The sequence below is a fragment of the Somniosus microcephalus genome, unplaced genomic scaffold (genome assembly GCF_052327205.1).
Source record: "Somniosus microcephalus isolate GS21.2 unplaced genomic scaffold, FLI_Smic_1.0 unresolved_chr4, whole genome shotgun sequence".
NCBI classification, from domain to species: domain Eukaryota; kingdom Metazoa; phylum Chordata; class Chondrichthyes; order Squaliformes; family Somniosidae; genus Somniosus; species Somniosus microcephalus.
Window position 1 is genome coordinate 51,895,788 of NW_028225182.1, and position 7,559 is coordinate 51,903,346.

The 7,559-nt window shown below is 50.4% G+C and overlaps 1 pseudogene; it reads right to left on the reverse strand.

Annotated features, from left to right (window-relative positions):
• Positions 1–1,765: 1,765 nt before the first annotated feature.
• LOC147091088 (transcription factor Sox-19a pseudogene) lies at positions 1,766–6,450 on the reverse strand (annotated as a pseudogene).
• Between the last annotated feature and the right edge of the window lie 1,109 nt (positions 6,451–7,559).

Here is a 7,559-nt window from a genome sequence, read left to right on the forward strand (position 1 = left end):
AATTTACAGCAGGGAAGGAGGCCATTCGGCCCATCGTGTCCATGCCGGCCAAAGAGCTATTCACCCTATTCCCACTTTCCAGCTCTCGGTCCATAGCCCTGTCGTTTCCGGCACTTCAAGTGCAGATCCAAGTACTTTTTAAATGTGATGACGGTCTCTGCCTTGACCGCCCTTTCAGGCAGTGAGTTCCAGACCCCCACCACCCTCTGGGTGAAGAAAGTTCTCCTCAAATCTCCTCTAAACCTCCGACCAATTACTTTAAATCAGTGCCCTCTGGTTATCGACCCTTCTGCTAAGGGAAATAGGTCCTTCCTATCCACTCTATCCAGGCCCCTCATCATTTTATACACCTCAATCAAGTCTCCCCTCAGCCTCCTCTGTTCCAAAGAAAACAACCCCAGCCTCTCCAATCTTTCCTCATCGCTAAAATTCCCCAGTCCAGGCAACATCCTGGTAAATCTCCTCTGCACCCTCTCTAGTGCAATCACATCCTTCCTGTAATGTGACCAGAACTGCACGCAGGATGTTCTTGCCATGGAGGGAGTGCAGCGAAGATTCACCAGGCTGATATCTGGGATGGCAGGAATGACGTATGAGGAGAGATTGGGTCGATTGGGCTTATACTCGCTGGAGTTTAGAAGAATGAGAGGGGATCTCATTGAAACTTATAAAATTCTAACAGGACTAGACAGACTAGATGCAGGAAGGATGTTCCCGATGGCCGGGGAGTCCAGAACCAGGGGTCACAGTCTAAGGATAAGGGGTAAGCCATTTAGGACAGAGATGAGGAGGAATTTCTTCACCCAGAGAGTGGTGAACCTGTGGAATTCTCTACCACAGAAGGCAGTGGAGGCCAATTCATTAAATATATTCAAGGAGTTGGATATATTTCTTGAGGTGAAAGGGATCAAGGGATATGGGGAGAAAGCAGGGACAGGGGACTGAATTTGGATGATCAGCCATGATCTCATTGAATGGCAGAGCAGGCTCGAGGGGCCGAATGGCCGCCTCCTGCTGCTATGTATTCTAGCTGCGGCCTAACGAGTGTTTGATACAGTTTAAGCAGAACCTCCCTGCTCTTATATTCGATGCCTCGGCTAATAATTATATATTCCTGACACGATGAAGTACAGCCTCAACACATGGGATTGTTGTGCAAAGCCCACCGATTTAAAGGGCCGAGATTGATGGGACAATGCAGGGCTCTGATGGTGAATAGTGAATCCAGGAATCGCTCAAGGAGCTTATCGCAACACCCTCCCCCCCCAAAAAAAAACTTAATCTGATGGCGGTGTAATCGACCTGAAACGGACAAGGTTCGAGCGAAGCTGGTCAATTTCCACCTGTCTCAGGCGGAGAAACCAGAGTAAGAATGATCCAGCCCAGGAGGCCACCCGGTGCCTGTGTGAGCTCCCTCCTGCTTTCAAACCTGCTCATTTCCCCCCCCCCCCCCTGCCCATTCCCTGTAGAAAGAGCTATAAATTGAATCTACCTTTCAGGCAGCGAATTCCACCTCTCAGAATCTCGCTGTTTACTAACAAATTATTTTAAAATATACAATTTACACTCGATTTTAGATCCCTGATCTCAGTTCTTTTCTAGGGGGAAGAGGAATTAAAAGATATTTCTCCCTCTCTCTCTCTCTCAAATTGTAAAAAGTAATTTGAGAAAGAAGTGCCTTGTTTGTGTTATAAAGTGATCTTGAGACAGGAGCTGTTGAAACTGGCCGAGGGGGCTGACAAATAAATCACGAGGGAAAGACGTGTTTACCGAGCAGGGAAAAAGTTTTATTCCATTTCTATAAACATTGTTTTGACCAGGTGAAACTGTGGCAGAGTTTCTGGTTTGCAAATTCAATGGGTCTGTACAGGTTAGGAGAGGAGTCCTTGCAAAGACAGAAGGAATCATTCACAATAACTAAATCAATCAATATTACAAAATATCAATAACTCTCCCCCCCTCAAAAAGAGGGGGCAATTGTACAAAACACATCTCACAAATGGTAACAATTTAAACACACAAAAAAAAACTTTTGACATAACTTAATTTATTTATAAACAAACAAAAAAGAGACCCGCATCCCCCAGCAGCAGCTGAATTGAATGTCTCAGGGATCCCAGGTCGAAGGAAAGGTCCCAGACCTGAAACGTTAACTCTGGTTTCTCTCTCCCCCCCCCCCCCCCCCCCATCCACAGATGCTGCCTGACCGGCTGTGCATTTCCTGTTTTTTATTTCCAGGAACCCCTGTCTTGTGCGCGCAATGAAAACTAGATTTCACGTCAAACCATTTGCTTGTTCGCTCCCGCCTGTTAAATCTCGGGCCCCACACATTGAGGGAGGTAACAATCCCCACACAGTCAGAGAGAGTGTGGAACCGAGGTTTTTACAGACGGGACACACAAGAGTCTCACAATCTGACACACAGACTGTGACTGAGAGACACAGTCTCAGTCACACTGACACACTCTCAAAACGGTCAAACTCTCCCTCTCACTGACACACACATACTCAGGGTACACTCACTCATTCACACTCCCGAGTCACTCACTCACTCTGGCACACATACTGAGACACACACACACACACAAATTGTCAGTCACACAAACGCTCTCCCGCACACTGACACACATACTCAAGTCACTCATTCACAGTCACACAAACACTGACGCAGATTGAGACAGACACTAACCGTCACACAGTCTCTGACACACACAAACTGTCAGTCACAAAACAGACACAAACACTCAGTCAGTCATACTAACACAGTCTGACAGACACACAAACACTGTCATGCTAACACACACACAAACTCAGTCACACAGTCTCTGACACATACTGAGACACACACACTCTCAAATGATTTATTGTTAATAAAACACCAAATATCCATGATTGCTAGATCAGGGGCTAAAGGATCTCGAGAGACCACGACCTCTGCACAAAGATCGATAAATACTGTACAACTTTTTTTTTTTTAAACCACACATTTGAAGAGATATTATCGCTTTTGCTTTGCACGCACCGGCGCATTGAAAAAAAAAATCTGTACATCATCTTAAAAGTAGCGTGTTGGTTTAAAATACAAATTCTTGCATGCTGGCACTCGAGTGAGCGGGCAGTGACCGCACCTAAATCACAGCGCCTGTGGTATTTACTGGGAGACCGAATAAGGAGTTAGATAAGTGTACGTATTCTTATTTACAGAAGCTTGTAATAGCAGCACTTAAACAGGATATAGCTCTGTTAAAAAGAGTACAACTGGGGATTTACAATGGGTGGCATTGAATATTCGAAATCACGCTCAATCATCTTCTCCCTGCAGTTCAGGGATCAATAGGATTGCTAGGTCCAAGCCAGTTTTAAAAAGTGTGTGGGTAGACTGGGTGTTGACAGAAGAAAGCGAAACTCTCCCACCGGCACCCCGCGGTAAAAGGGTCTCGGAAATCCAGTGCCACACGCGGAGTGTGTGTTCGCCCCCACGCCGAGGCCACCCGGGTGAAGTAGGGCACTGCCAAGATCTCACACACAGCCATGGTGTGTCTGTGGGTGCAGTGTTAGCAGGAGATTTTAAAACTGGCTGGAAAAAAACCCCACACACAGTACCTGGAAACTGGCCACTGCCTGGTCAACCTGTTCTGGGGGGACAGGAACTCAAGTAAGGGAGAATCTGAGAGAGAGCAAAGCGATAATACCTCTTATTTTAAGTCAATAATTACAGTTCCCCCCCCCCCAGAAATAAAAGGGAAAATGCACCAAAAATATATACACAAAGTTATATATACACACAGCAAAAAGTTCCAATAGCTTTTCCCCCCAGAAATAAATGGGAAGTTTCAATGGGGGAAAAGTTATATATACACAGAAAAAAGTTCCAACAAGTTTCTCCCCCCCCCCCCGCCTTAGAAATAAAAAGGGGAAGTTATATAAACACCAGTAAAATGTTCCAAGTTTTTCCCCCTTAGAGACAGAAGATGAAAACTTTTCAATGGGGAACAAGTTATAAACACAGCAAAAAGTTCCAACATTTCTCCCTCTTGGAAATAAGAGGGGAACAAGTTATAAACAGTAAAAAGTTCCAACAAGTTTGTCCCCCTGAAGAGACAGAAGGAGAACTTTTCAATAGGGAACAAGTTATAAACAGTAAAAAGTTCCAACATTTCTCCCTCTTGGAAATAAGAGGGGAAAAGTTATATATACAGTAAAAAGTTCCAACAAGTTCCCCCTTAGAAATAAAAAGGGGAAAAGTTATGCAAAAAGTTCCAACAAGTTTGTCCCCCTTAGAGACAGAAGGAGAACTTTTCAATGGGGAACAAGTTATAAACAGTAAAAAGTTCCAACATGTTTTTCTCCCTTGGAGACAGAAGATGAAAACTTTTCAATGGGGAACAAGTTATAAAAGTTGTAAGATCCAAAAGTTCCTTGTTGGAGTTTGCTGGAGCCGGGTGTCAGATGTGAGTGAGGGGCACCGTGCCATTGAGGGAGATGTTCTGGTAGTCCTGGGGCAGAGGATGGTGCTGGAGTTGGCTGGAGCCAGGGGGTCAGATGTGAGTGAGGGGCACCATGCCATTGAGGGAGATGTTCTGGTAGTCCTGGGGCAGAGGGTGGAGTTGGCTGGAGCTGGGGGTCAGATGTGAGTGAGGGGCACCGTGCCATTGAGGGAGCTGTCCTGGGGCAGAGGATGGTGCTGGAGTTGACTGGAGCCAGGGGGTCAGATGTGAGTGAGGGGCACCGTGCCATTGAGGGAGATGTTCTGGTAGTCCTGGGGCAGAGGATGGTGCTGGAGTTGGCTGGAGCCAGGGGGTCAGATGTGAGTGAGGGGCACCATGCCATTGAGGGAGATGTTCTGGTAGTCCTGGGGCAGAGGGTGGAGTTGGCTGGAGCTGGGGGTCAGATGTGAGTGAGGGGCACCGTGCCATTGAGGGAGCTGTCCTGGGGCAGAGGATGGTGCTGGAGTTGACTGGAGCCAGGGGGTCAGATGTGAGTGAGGGGCACTGTGCCATTGAAGGAGATGTTCTGGGGCAGAGGATGGTGCTGGAGTTGACTGGAGCCAGGGGGTCAGATGTGAGTGAGGGGCACCGTGCCATTGAGGGAGATGTTCTGGTAGTCCTGGGGCAGAGGGTGGTGCTAGATGTGAGTGAGGGGCACCGTGCCATTGAGGGAGATGTTCCGGTAGTCCTGGGGCAGAGGGTGATGGGGGTGCGGGTGGTTAGATGTGAGTGAGGGGCACCGTGCCATTGAGGGAGCTGTTCTGGGGCAGCGGATGGTGCTGGAGTTGACTGGAGCCAGGGAGTCAGATGTGTGTGAGGGGCACTGTGCCATTGAGGGAGATGTTCTGGGGCAGAGGATGGTGCTGGAGTTGACTGGAGCCAGGGGGTCAGATGTGAGTGAGGGGCACCGTGCCATTGAGGGAGATGTTCTGGTAGTGCTGGGGCAGAGGATGGTGCTGGAGCCAGGGGGTTAGATGTGAGTGAGGGGCACCGTGCCATTGAGGGAGATGTTCTGCTAGTCCTGGGGCAGAGGATGGTGCTGGAGCCAGGGGGTTAGATGTGAGTGAGGGGCACCGTGCCATTGAGGGAGATGTTCTGGTAGTGCTGGGGCAGAGGGTGGTGGGGGTGCGGGTGGTGGTATCCCCGCTGACCGCCCAGCTCCGGCCCCTGCCCCGGCCCCTCGCTGCCGGGGATGTACATGCTGAGCATGTCCCGCAGGTCACCGTGAATCCCCCCTCGGGGCGGCTGGGCAGCGGCGGCCGGGGCCCCGGCAGGGGGGTGCGCGCCGGCCGCCTCGCCCTTCAGCATGGCCGGGGAGGGGGGAGCCGGCGGCCCGGGGGGTCCGTAGGCTGGAGGCAGGCTGTAGGCAGCGGCCGGCGGGTATTGCAGCTCGTAGCGGGGGTGCAGCGACGGCTGGTAGGCCAGCTGGTCGGCCGGCAGTGTCGGAAACCCCCCTGCGGCGCCCCAGGCGAAGGAGTCGAGCCGCGGGCTTCCGCAGGGTCCTTGTGCTAGTAGCGCGGCCGGCGCCAGCGCGAACTTGCCGCCGGCGTCCTTCCGCAGCAGCGCCTTGCTCTTCCGCCGGGGGCGGTATTTGTAATCCGGGTAGTCCTTCATGTGCACGGCCCGCAGCCGCTTGGCCTCGTCGATGAAGGGCCGCTTCTCCGGGTCGCTCAGCAGCTTCCACTCGGCCCCCAGACGCTTGCTGATCTCCGAGTTGTGCATCTTGGGGTTCTCCTGGGCCATTTTCCGCCTCTGGCCCCGCGACCACACCATGAAGGCGTTCATGGGCCTCTTGACCTTGTCCAGCTCCAGCTTGGCGCCGGCCCCCGGGCTGCCCTGGGCCAGGCTCTGTGCAGCCTTGATGTCCTGGTCCTGTTGATCCAACACACTGTACATCTTCTGGCGAGCAGGTGGACCTCTTGCCTTGTGTGTGAGAAAGTGTGTCTGTGAGGGGGGTGTTGCAATAAAGTCCAGGTAATACATCTCACAGCCCGTTTATACAGGTTAAATCACCCCATTGCAGCCAATCAGAGTGCAGGACCCCGCCCATCAGATGATGTCTACGCCCCCCCCCAGTATATTAACATACAAGGGGGTGGCGTTTCAGCCACTGCACTGCTTTGCAAAAAAAAAACCACTTGAGTGAATGTTTGAGCAGGCTGAAGGACTTTTAAAAGCCTCGCACTCAAAGCAAAAGGGAATTAAATGGCCAGGCCGAAATTATGAACTCGTTAAGAAAGACTTGTTTGGTCCACCTTCGCCAACACTTCCTCCCCCCTGGCTAAGAAAGCCATCAATTGGTCCAGGCAGCAGGCGGTCGAGGGGGTCGTCCGGCCGGATTGCCTGCCTCTCTTCCGCGGCCATGTTCGCGCCCGGGTGGCCCTGGAGATGGAGCACGCGGTGTCCGCCGGCACGCTCGAGGACTTCCGTGACCGGTGGGCGCCGCGGGGACTGGAGTGCATAATTCATTTGGATAACCAAATTCTAATTTGATTTAATAACGGTTATGTAAAGTTCTATTAGTTACAGTTTATTTGTTTACTTTTGATTGGTCCTATCAAAAGAGGAACACTTCCTCCACCCCCGCCCGGCTCCCCTTTCAAAGGGAACTTGTATTGTTTGAAGAGGGAACTGCTTTTTTTCAACAACAACAGTCACAACTTGCCTTTATGTAGCGCCTACAACGTCCCAAGGCGCTTCACAGGAACAATTATCAAACAAAATTTGACGCCGAGCCACATAAGGAGATATGGGCTTATACTCGCTGGAGTTTAGAAGAATGTAAGAAATCACACAACACCAGGTTATAGTCCAACAGCTTTATTTGAAATCACAAGCTTTCGGAGCGCTGCTCCTTCGTCACCTGACGAAGGAGCAGCGCTCCGAAAGCTTGTGATTTCAAATAAAGCTGTTGGACTATAACCTGGTGTTGTGTGATTTCTTACATTTGTCCACTCCAGTCCAACACCGGCATCTCCACACCATGTTTAGAAGAATGAGAGGGGATCTCATTGAAACTTATAAAATTCTAACAGGACTAGACAGACTAGATGCAGGAAGGATGTTCCCGAT